Source organism: Cannabis sativa, chromosome 7, assembly GCF_029168945.1.
Source record: "Cannabis sativa cultivar Pink pepper isolate KNU-18-1 chromosome 7, ASM2916894v1, whole genome shotgun sequence".
NCBI lineage: Eukaryota > Viridiplantae > Streptophyta > Magnoliopsida > Rosales > Cannabaceae > Cannabis > Cannabis sativa.
This window is the reverse complement of record NC_083607.1, coordinates 11,184,021-11,197,231: the sequence shown is the minus strand read 5'-3', so window position 1 is coordinate 11,197,231 and position 13,211 is coordinate 11,184,021.

The following is a 13,211-nucleotide window of genomic DNA, read 5'->3' as shown; positions in this document are numbered from 1 at the left end:
TTTCAAAAATTGAAAAAATATATTTCATGGAAAAATTCGTACAACATAAACATTCATCACATAAGCACATAAACCAACATGAAACCATCCAAATCAACACAGAAACATGCAATCATCGTTTTAATTCATATTACATGAAAGTAAATCATTACCATGGCTCTGGTGCCAGTTGTAGGAAATTATTTTACCAGGATCTAGATTTACTAACAAGTATGTTGGATTAACAACCTAATATGAATTCTAAAACAATGAAAATAAACACATATAAAGTTAGAATACCTTACAGTGGGTGCAGCGGAATAATATGACTCCTTCCGTTCAGATCTCTAGCCCTTGATTCCTTTCTGTAGCAGAGCATCACCAAGATCTGAACCTGGATCTTCTTTTCTCCTTCTTTGATGCAGAAATTCCACAGTCTTCCATACTATGATTGAGATACCACTTGATGTGTGTGGGCACTACTCATCTCACAAGGATTTCGAAAATTCTCTCTCTTTTCTCTCTCAATTTCGTGGTTCATCCTCCATCCAAGAGAAGAGAGCAAGGTTGCTTTATATAGGGAAAAGGGAGAGCACAACTTTCCAAATAAAACAGTTTCCTTAATTACTGTGTAATCAATTAACTGCCTTATTTAGTGTGATCCACCACTTTTCTATTATAGCTAGGCTTTGATTAGCAATTACATGGCAATTAAAAAATAAAAATAATAATTGGGAAACACAAAGGGAGTGCTCGGCCATAGAGGGAAATGGGCCTCAGTTGGATTTTGTAGTTTCCTCAATTTTATTTCTATTTCTCCAAAAATGCCACTTTTCAATTTCTAATCATTTAAATGCCAAAACTAATTATTTAATAACTAAAATAGATTCTTAAATAATATTGTCATTTAAAATAATTATTAATTAGACATACAAAGTCTCTTAATTAATAATTAAACCTAGAAACCCTTTTCTTTACGATTTCATCCTTAAACTGTGAGAATTCATAAAGTAGACATAGTCTAACTTTTAGAATTATAATTGATTAATTAAAATCAATTAACTGAGTCTTACAAGCAGTATGGCCTCAACTAGTATGGGGACCATGGGTCTATATAACCGAGCTTCCAATAAGTCGAACCGAATTTACCAAGTAAATTCCCTAACTTATTAATTCCTCATTGAATCCACACTTAGAACTTGGAATTGCACTCTCAAATATATGTAAACGCTCTATATGTTCCACGATATAGACACGTCATTAGTTATCCATTGTTATAACCCTAATGTGATCAATGATCCTCTATATAGATGATTTACACTGTACAGGATTAAATTACCGTAACACCCTACAATGTATTTTATCCTTAAAACACTTAACCCTGTATAAATGATATTTCACCTAAGTGAAATTAGATCTCCACCATTTATCTTCGTTTGGTTAAGCTCGAAGGAAATCATCCTTTACTTCTATTTGCCAAATAGAAGCTATAGATTCCATATTTATGTTAGCGCTCCCCCACTCAATTGTACTACCGTGTTCCCAAAATGTAAGTATCACCCTGACCCAAAAGTAGGCTTAACTAACAAATCAAAGAACACGAGTAACACTCTTGAAATTGAGCCTAACCATATCAGGATTTCGATCATGTGATCTAGGATCAACAGGTGATATTGAATTGAATAGATATTACGGTAAGTTTCAACATATCTAATCAAAGTTCGATATCGGTCCATTCCAATGCATACTCCATGCATCCGATACTGGTAAACTTTGCCAATGTCCTGGAAAGGACATAACACTTTTCCAAGGTGTAAGAATACCTATCGCTGATTATACCATGTCAGTCTAAATCTAGTGTTCTGACAAATCAGGGAATCAACTTTTGAACATATAATAAAGATTATATTCCAATGTGCTGACAACACTATAATCTTTAACCAACTCATATGTTCTGGACTTAAAAAAAAATCATACATTATATACATATAATCATGAAATAAATCATATGAACCATGCAACATAAAATGTTATTTCTGATCTTTATTAATAAGTAAATCTGATTATATTGAAATGAGTTTTATTTAGGGCATAAAACCCAACAGTAACGCCCTGTCCAATAGGGACGCCACATGTGTGTGTTTTTTTTTTATAAAATTCTTATTTAAATACTATATAATTATACCAAAAGTGTGGGTAATTAAATTTTTGATAATAAAAATCAAACATAAAAAAAATTCTTTATAGTAAAAGATGATTAATGAGAACTACGGGATCCCCTTGTTTTCAAAATATTACAAACTAGTTTATTAGTGTTTTTGCAACATAAACTTTACAATTCCAAAATACAATCAAAATGGAGCATCCTGTTCTCTGGGTCGTGCCACTGCGGCTGATATGTACATTGTTGCTACAACCTCGAACTCATGGCTGCTCAACCATTGCTTTCGCCTTACCTGCACCAAAAAACACATGTGAGTCATAGAGACTCAGCAAGAAAAATGAATAAAATAATAACCAGTAATATTCAGCAATTCAATCTCAAATTAACTTGCATACACATTTACACAATATTACAAACACCACTCTGGTACTTTATAAAGTACCCCTTTACCACTCGTTAATCACGAGCTGAATATGTCACTATTTTTTCACGACAAAGAAAACGATAAGTAAGAAACCTAACCGCAGTTTCAAGAGTAATTACTCGTAACGGAAATAACCATTCCCAATCCCTAGGTCATAAATTAGGCTCAACATACTTTTAATCAGAATCTTGATAATAATCAAGATATAATCATTCAACCATCAACATTTAACCACATATGGTGCTTACCACTTTTCTTACCTTAATTCAGAACTCAAGTGTACGGGCCGACCTGAGTGGAAAAGCAAGCTACGGGATCCCGGTCCTATGTCACGACAACTAAAACTCAATGAATACCTTAAACTGAAATTCTGGAACAAAACCCTAATACCCATGATCATACTAACTTAAACCTTCTTAAATTACTCTGAATTACAGTCTGGAAAAATACCTCAAACCAAAATCAAACTCGAGGAGAAAACCCGAGATTTCCCCCTGCTGGCCAAACTGGTCGACCGGTTTGCTAGTTGCCTGGAAAACTGGTCAACCAATTTTCTGGGCAGCCATGGGGAACTCTGGTTATCCACCCCAAAAACCGATCGAACCTTCGCCAAACCTGCTCAAACTTTCCAGAACAGTATAATAACCATAATACAACATGTCTCAAGCTTTAAAATACAACAACTCAATCATTTACTCAAAATCACACATTAAAGTGAAGAAAACTCAATCTTGACTTCATCAATCCAAACTCAATTCAAGCAGCCATGGAAACCTCTCAAACAATCTCTAACATACTCAAAAACCTAGCCTAAACATAACCCAAACTCAGTTTAAGTCCTACAACAATAAAGAAGCAAAACCCTACTTCAAAACCAACTTAAAACCTAGAGTTTTCAATCCAAAAGGTTGAGAACTTACCTCAAAACTCTTCTAGGCTAGCTTGGGGGCAAGAACCAGCTTTGAAAGGAAAGAGACTGGCTGAAGAAAATCCTTTAGCTTGCTGGTTTTTAGGCTTGCACGAAGAGGAAGAAGAAAAGGAGAAGCTTGGTTTGATTCCTTGCTTTGTAAGTTATCTCATTAAATAAGTTTCCTTTTTCCCTTCTTTTTTTTTTTAAAAAAAATAATGGTCAGCCTTAAAAAGTCAAAAGGCAAAATTCAATAATTACTAAAAGACTAATCTACCCCTCCAAAAATTTTTAAAATAACCTAGGGACACTTTGGTAATTTTACTAATCCATTAAACTGTCATTTTCAAAATTCTAACCTAGTCTGGAATATCTTCAAAGTAATTCTCCCATTAATGTCGTGATATTTCTGACTACATTGCTAAATTTCCACAGTCGCCGGGCCCAATAAAATATTTTTATTTCAATAATAGAATCCTCGATACCCACATATCTCAATATAATATCCGTAATTAATAAATTACGCTTAGTATAATCATTCAATAAATCCTTACTAATTACCCTAAGTAAGATCATAATCTAACTTCGTTACCAAAATTATTACATATTTAATAAAATATGTTTATTTAAATATCATTTTATTTTTCCGAGATATTACACAAGGCTTTTTATGGGTGAAATAGGCTCCAAGGGCCTAGAATGAGAAGCTTAAAAACGCACTCTTTCAATGTGGGTTTTCAAGCCTCTAAGTCTGATACTTCTCTCTTTATTCGTGGGATAAGTAACTCTCTAGTTTATCTCTTGATACATGAAGATGATATTCTCATGACAGGACCAAATACTGCCATCATATCTCAACTTATCTCTGATGTGAATACAAAGCTTTTACATTGAAAGACTTGGGACTAGTTCACTATTTTCTTGGTGTAGAAATTTATAGAGATGCCACAGGTATGTACTTAAGTCAAAGCAAGTATATTCATACATGGCTACACATGAATGGAGCGAAGAGTTATCCTAATCCCACTAGCTCCACAACCAAACTCAAGTCTCACAGATGGGGAACCGTTTGGAGATATCACACTATATATTGAAGCATTGTAGGTGTTTTTTATTGGTTTGTCGTTGTGTCAAAAAAATTCTCGCTCCTTACAATATTAAGTGATGCCAATTGGGTAAGTTGTATAAATGATCGAAGATCAACTGGTGATTGTGTTATGTTTCTAGGCAGCAATCTCATATCCCTGGTCTGCCAAAATCCACAAGTTGTTGCTCGTGCAAGCACGAAGAGTGAATTTTGAGCCTTGGCTCATGCTCCTGCTGAAGTCAAATAGATCACCTTTTTCTTATCTGAAATTTAGATTCCTCTTCCTCAGACTCATATTCTTTGGGTCAATAACAAAAGTGCCACCTCTTTAACTGCTAACCATGTGTTTCATGCATGCACCCTGCAAACACATAGAGATAGATCTCCATTATTTTCGAGATCAAATGCTGGCAAGACAAGTCTAAGTCTGCTATACGTACAATCTTTGGATCAAGTTGCATATGCTCTCACCAAACATTTGACTATAGACAAATTGAACTATATGAAAATCAAACTTCATATGGCTACCTAGCCATTCCGTTTGAGGGAAGATGTATTAGATTAAATAGTTAGCTAGCAGTTAGTAATTTTCTGCTATTAACCAATACGTTCTTAATAATTAAAAGATTTTGAGTATAATCGAAAAATATTTCGCAAAGAGATTGCCTTAGAAGTATCAAAAGTCTCAAAAGAAGAATGTTAAGTTAATAGTTAATTTCCTATTTGGCAGCTTGTACTGTACTATTTTAATTTAATCAATATAAGTAAAAGCTATTGAGCTAACCAATTGGTTAAGCTTTATTTGGCAATTTGTTATTCTTCTCTCTTTTCTTGGTTTGTACCTCTTGTTTTGTACCTTGACCATTGCCATTGATTGGCTTCTACAAAGAAAGACAATTTATTATCTATGACTTTGATGTAATACTTTAGTATAATTTTCTCTTATTTTTTTCTAATAATTCCATAAAACTAAATACCTTATTAATTAATATTGATATGTACATATCTCAAATAATTGACAAAACACAAAATATATGTTCTAAAAATATAAGTGATTATTATAATTTGTAACATATATGTATAAAAATGAAAAATAAAAAGTCCTCTAATAAGTATAACATTTCAGTCAATAAAAGTATACAAATAATATATAGGATGGTGTAGAAAAAAAATTAAAAAAAAAAATTATTTTGATCCAGAATTTGATTTAGACATCTTTCAAATAAGTCAACTAATTATTACTGAAAAATAATTAATTAATTATCTAAAAATATTGATATATATATATATACACTAAATTGCAGTTTGTATATATATTTAGCTATATTTTTTATTTTTATTTTTATTATGTGTATTTTTAAAATTTTATAAATTAAAAGAAACTACTTATTAATTTTTTAATTTGTTTAAAGAAACAATTTAAAGAAAATAAATATAAAGTTTAAGAATATATACTAAAATTGACCATATACTACTATTACTAAAAATAATCATATTACAATATATATTTAAATTAATTTAACATTTGTATTGTAATTAATTTAAAATAAATAATATTAATACTTAGATATATTTAAATTAATCAAAAATATAATATTAACATTTTTGTATATTTATAAAATTAATACCGTTAGATTTTATATTTTGTTAAACTAACAAAAATCAATAATCACTTTATTTATAAAAATATATATCATGAGGTTCATATTTATATATTGACTATCCATTTAGCTTAGAAAATGATATATAATGTAATTACCAAAAATGCAGACTCCAAACTGCACACTTAATCTTAATTAAAGTACTCTATCCCTTAGTCCAAAAGCAATTAAATATAAATAAATTGTATCCTCAGCAAATTATTATTTTATATATGATATAATACATTAGTGTATTTGTCATATATACTTCAATAGGATAAGACCATTCACTACCGTGTACTCAAGGTAGAGATTAATACAAAGCCTCCTTAGAAGTCATAAAATAAAAATATTAAAATTAATTATAGTTTATAAATAATAAATTATAATTACTTATTAATTAAATCATGTTAAAAATAATAAATAATAAAAGGCGTGGTTGGCTTTGTCATCATTATTCATCAACAATAACCACTCCACTGTCTCTGTCGTAGATGAAGTCATTAGGTGCATCATCGCCCAATCCAACGGTCTAGAATCAATCTTGTTGTCATTTTCTTTCTCCAATTTAAATTTTAGCTTCAAAGTAGTGATCAAATATATCTGAAATGTCCCAAGCAAAAGCAAAACAAGTCATTTAGGTGATCAATAAAGACCCAAATACAAGCCTCTTGTAGCTATCACTTTATTGCCCCACGGTTTCATCTTAACTTAATATTTTTACCCTTTCAACCTTCATACTATATATTCATTTACTTGGTTAATATCTTGTGTAATGCATGTTTTATAGCCTTAATTTTTATTTTTGTTATATATATTTTTAGTTGTATAATTAATATTTTTTTTGTGTGGGGTATTATTGAATAAATATCATTTTTATTAAAAATATTTAATTTAAGTGCTATTTATAAAAAAAATATAAAATATTTAAAATTTATCGTTAATTATAATTTTAGTATCAATATACTATTAGTTTTATAATACTTTTTATTTTTTAGAAATATCATACACTTTTTTTTTAAAAATAATAATGACTGATCGGTAAAGAAAGATATTTTTTTTTACATGTGTGCAATGAGTTTAAATTTGAATTGCAATGTTTTTTTTTTAAAAAAATAATTTTATGTTATAGATTCACATTTAATATAAGATAAAAGATAAGAAAGATATGTGCAGTGAGTTTAAATTTAAATTAGGGCCTTTTTCATTTTTACACTTCTAAATATTTTTTTTTTGTATTTTTACGGAATTCTATAAAGAAACCTCTATTGCAACTAACGCTGCAACTATTTTAAAAATCCAAACCGCAAAATTTGAAAAAAAAAAAAAAAAGTTAAGAAAATAGTATACAGGGTAATTCTCCTTTAAATTATAATACTTGAAAAAAAGATCACTTTTTGTAATAGTCAAATTTAATATAATTAGGTTAATATTACGTGCAATATTTAGTTCTTAATTTTTATTTTTTTATGTATATATTTAGCATGTATAATTATTATTTTTTTTTTTATGTTATTCAATAAACAACATATTTTTTATAAAAAAAATGTCTAATATAAGTGTTATTTATAAAAATTTGATGTTCATTATAATTTTAATTTAATCATATAATACTTAAATTTTTTATTTTTTTGATAAATATCATACACTTTTTCAATTTTTTTAAAAAAATGGTAAATGAAAGATTTTTTTTGATAATTGCAATAAGTAATGACATCACATAATGCTCTTTAAAAAACATAAACACTTTTTCTATTTTATGGTGTAAAAAGAAAACAACAACAAAAAGGTATTTTTTCAGATATATAAATTGGGTAAAAAAATAATAAGATAAAAATATTTTTTAGATATGTGAAGTGATAAATTTGAATTACAATGTTAACAAAATATATTTTATGTTATATAATCACATTCAATTTAAAATAAGATATAAAATAAAAGAGATGTGTGTAGTGAGTTTAAATTTAAATTGTAATATTTTAAGAAAAGAACAACATTTTTTACATTTAATATAACATAGAAATAGATATAAATACGATTATGCATAAGAGAGTTTTATTTGCACCAAAAATATTCACCCGAAGTTAATAATTTTTATTTTTATAAAATATATATCTTTAATTATAGTAGTTCTTTTAATTTTTTTTTTCAAATTTATATTCATAAAAAATATATCTATCAAACAAAAATAACATATATTTTAAATATTATGACAAAAATTCAATGAAAAATTATATAAAATTTTACTAGAAAAAAATTTAAAATATTTTATTGTTAACGCAGATTTTTGTTAACCAATAAATGAGTCTTAAAGTAATAAATAAATTTTATAATAATTATTAATAATAAATGATTGTAAATAATAAGAAGTTTTTTACGTAGTTTTGAAGTTAATTCTTCATACTCTACGAGTCTATCTTATTTATGAGATTTTATCGAATGTTTATAGAATACAACATAATTTTTTTATAATTCTCTCTGTTTCTTCAATTGATCGTCCCCGTTATTTTCTAGGTTTTTTTCCCTGTTTATAAGATTTTTAGGTTGACAGTTATTTCCTCGAGATCTTATCTTTGTAATTGCTTGTGAAACATGGAAAATCTTCATGTTTCATATTTACATCTCATGGAATAAAAATAGATAACCGCTATAACTGCTCTTGTCTTTATCTATAAGTAATTGTGCTAATTGTGCTTCTTCTCCTCGCAACATAGATGATTATCTTATAATGCTTTACTTTAAAGATACATTTTTGCGCCTAAGTGTAATATGGAAAGTACTTCTCGCATCCTTCGGTAATGTTGAGAGAAGCAAACGCAGGCACTGCCATAATGCGATAATTCTGAGATAAATTATATCGTAAGTAATTACTTTAGTCTTTCAGCATACTCACAAGTTTGTGGGTCAAGAAGCAGCAAGCTCTTAAAGAATTCATTGATTGTTCATCTCCCTAGTCTCACAAAATTGTAGTTATTATCCACTGCTCGTCCCTATCTTTGAAAGAATAAGTTCAAATATTTGTACCAATTATTTTTTTCAAGCAAGTTTTTAAACACATTTATTGCTCCATAACTTGAGCTGGTTTATTTTCCAGCCTTTCACTACGTGTCATCACCATATTGCTTGCTCAAAATATGAGTATAACTATTGTCCCCTGAAAAGTACGTACTTTTAAAAAAAGGACTTCTTAATTAACAGAGGGTACAATCTTATTTTCCTTTTGAAAAGAAAATGCATGCTTCATTTTGGCAGTTTAGTACTTCGAGAAAAATATCATTTCAGCATTTATTGACCTGGCCCTTTTTTTTCAAAAGTTTCCGTCCATTCGATCAGTCATCATTGCGATTCAACGATTACCATTATGTGGATTTATGGTCAGTAGCATCCTTGTATTTAGCCATTTCCATTTTACAAAGCTTCATTGAAATTTAAATTCCAACCCTTATTCTCTCTAAAATTACATGCCCTCTTTATCTCTCATATTCTTCCTTCAAATTTCTAGAAGTTTTTCTTCTAAATCTCAGCATTGCTACAAACCAGACCCTCAGCATCAGAAGTTCTCAATGAGAATTCTTTGAGGTTTTCTTCCTTCCAGCTGCCGAGTAAGTATATTTTTCCACCATTGTTCTTTCATTATTGTATTCCATATGTATATATTTTTTATTGTCAATTTCTTGTATGGTATTGTCTTTAAATAGGGTTTTTCTTAACAACTTAAGGCTAAAATTTTAGGGTTAGATGATTCATAGGTCTTGAGCTTTTATGTTCTGTATTTCCAAAATTTTTAGATATTTTTTCTTTCAATCAAGACAATGCCTCATTCTGATCAAGATTACGAACACCCTAACCATGTAGAACTCGATAATCTCAAATTTGAAGTCGTTATTTTTAAACCCCAGACCCATAAACCTCAATCCATACTTGAGATAAATGGTAAAAAAATTAGGAAGCACTCCCTTAGAGCTAGTCAAGAAGAAACATTAGCTTGCTATAGGCAATATATAGATGAAATTATTGAGGGTAGGTGTTGTTTTATATGACAAGCAACCTGGCCTAAATTGCTCAGTTTAGGAAAAATCCCCTTAGTAAGACCATCATTTTTACCCTAAGTCACTATTGCTTTTCAACCAGGTGATCATAATTTTGACATCATGGCTCCTAAAGCTCAAAAGTTCAAGATGCCTCAGAACGCTAATGTTACCTTCAAGGCTGAATTAATTAAATCTAAAGTTAGATCAATCGCCCCTTACGTGGCTTAATTTTTGAGGTCGTGGTATTAAAAATGAGAAGGTATCTCGTATAAGTTCTGTCATGCCTGACAAATTTAGTTGTTTCCCCCATCTCGCCTCTTGAATGACGAAGGTTGCAGTACCGGTGACTCTTCATGGATAGGAGCTTGGAGTGTCGAGCAGGTTAAGGCAGGGGCTGTCCTTTCCCTTAGGCAACATTTCAAGGACTTTTGTAATTACCTTGGGGTCACGCCTTTTAGCTCGCCCCAAATTCTTATAGGATCCTCGCATGTCTAAAGTAACTTTATCATATCTTAGGGTGGGAGTGTCCAACCCCCTTTGAGATTACATGCTTTTATGCAACTAAAGTATGCCCTGTGAGGAAGAATTGTTCATGTGGCTTCTACTATTTGGGCACCCATTCCAATGATTATAAAATCATTTTTATTCCCAATAAGAAGGAGTTTAAGAATGAATTCTTTTGGACAACAGGACTTCACCCAATAAATACCATCTAGTTTAGAATTTTACGTAAGTATCTATCATTCCCAAAATGTTGGTTTAGAGTTTGAATTTTCATGGTTGGATATCTTAACTAATTCCTTGTTCTTTTATTTCTCATCTTTAGCTGCTTTAAAGAGACCAATCCTAACACAAGTAGTTTAAAGGCGACATTAAATCCTGGTGAACCTACCCATTAGTTTGCGAGTGGTAGATTTCTTACTCCATGACAACAATTATAGGTCATGTGGTCTTCTAAAAAAGGATCAGTGTACCATGGATTTTAAGGACCCCAAGTAACCGACTTGGCAGCAGATCCCAGTGTCTGAAGAAGAAGAGGATAGCGACTACCCACTACTTAAATAACATAACCACGCGGGAAGTTACTGAGGTTTAAGAAAGGGCTGCATGAGGTAAAACTTCTTGCTTTTACGGATTGTCTCCTACTGCCCTTAGGAATGAGCCAACAACTTTAGTACAATTTAAAAATATTCATTTTAACTTTTTCATCTAGAAACTGTGTTCACTTGATTGCTCATAGGCTTGATAGTTGGTAACCAAAGTTCCACGCCTAGTTGACTAGTAATAGTTCTTATTATGGAATTGATCACCAATATGTTACAAATATGCATAGGGCTGCTAGATGGGATTAGGACATGTCTTCACTTAATTCTCTTGATCTCTTTATGATCACTGGTTCTAGGGAGTTTAGTAATTCTAATAGCAATCCCTCCTCGCCTAGCACTTCTAGAAATTAATTAGGTGAGAGTTTTGATCTCGCCACTTTACGTTTATCCTCACCTTACAAATTTTAACCTCCCTTTGTTTTATTTTTGTAGACATGACTTGGAAAATCTCTTTTACACCCCCAATGTCTCGATCAAGCAAGGCAAAAAGTGAAGTGCCTCTGAAGCAGACACTTCTAAAAAGCAACCCAAGGCTACCAAGAAGAAGAAGGGAACTAGCAAAAAGAAAACTACTTCCTTTGACATTGTTATTGAAAAGGATAATCTTCCCCACCTAATTCTACTCTGGTCCATAAATATGCGAGCGCAGACAAGCCAACCTTGGGGTCTGTCCACCAAGTTACTTTTTCTGCAGCCAAGCCACAAGTTATGATATTGGACCCCACTTGTCTGTTGCCACCGAATGCTAGTATTGAAGGTTCTAACGCTTTCTCGTTATATGTGACTCAATCATGTCACCATTTTAGGACTTTCCAATCAGATGACTGGAACCTGATCAATAACAGTGCCCAGAACAACCTCTTGGCATGAAGTGTTGATCTCAAGTAGTCAGTTAGTTTTTTGACTTCTTAGTTTCATTATACCTTCTCCTACTTCTCTCTCTAACTTCATATTTCATACAGGCTTCTTTTCTTATGTTTATGGCTTACCAAAAAAGTCTTCAAAACTTTAACCACTTAAGGCTGGAGCTTCGTAAGGCCAATGACCACTACTAGCTACTAGTCACTCAGTGGAATGATGTTCGAATAGAGATTACTTGTTTCAAGAAACACGTTGAAGATCTGGGGAAGTTTGAGAAGGCACTAAAGGCAGAAGTTGACAACTTGAAACAACAACTCGAATCCCCCTAAAAAGCCCCAAAAGACCTTGATGAGTCTAAGAGAAGATGCTTGCGTAAGGGTTACTTTGATGGCAAACACACCATTTATAAAGCTTCGTTAGAAAATAAAGACATGGACCTCAGTTTTTTGGGTGATGATGGACTATTTCAAGCAAACTAAGGAAGAGGAGGATGTTAGCTCCGACAAGGAGAATGAGGTCGAGGTTGCTGATGTGGAAGAAGACAATGTACCCTCTAAGTCTCCTACCATGAAAACTTAGTTTAAATAACATCTTCTTTTGAACAATGGCCTTCTAGTCGAGACATTACCTGGTCCTTTGTGGCATTTCTTATTTATGTAATTAATTTCATTTTGTTTTGTTGGATGACCAACTTAGCTTTAATTACACCATAATTTTATGCCATTTTTTGTTTATATACATTTCATCTACTTTTGAAAAAAAAAATATACGAGCTTGTAATTATTGTGATTATATTATGCATTATAGCTCTTGAGTAAGCTTTGCCTACATAACTTTATCAAAACACATTTTCTCAATTTTCAATATTGAGTAAAGAAGGAACTTAAATGTTTTGAGCAGTTGGTTAATTTTGAACATTTTTTATCACTCACGTGCAAGTAGTTAATATCGAGTAAAGAGCAAACTTAAATGTTTTGGACAGTACTTGATTGTTTTGAACATTTTTGATTGC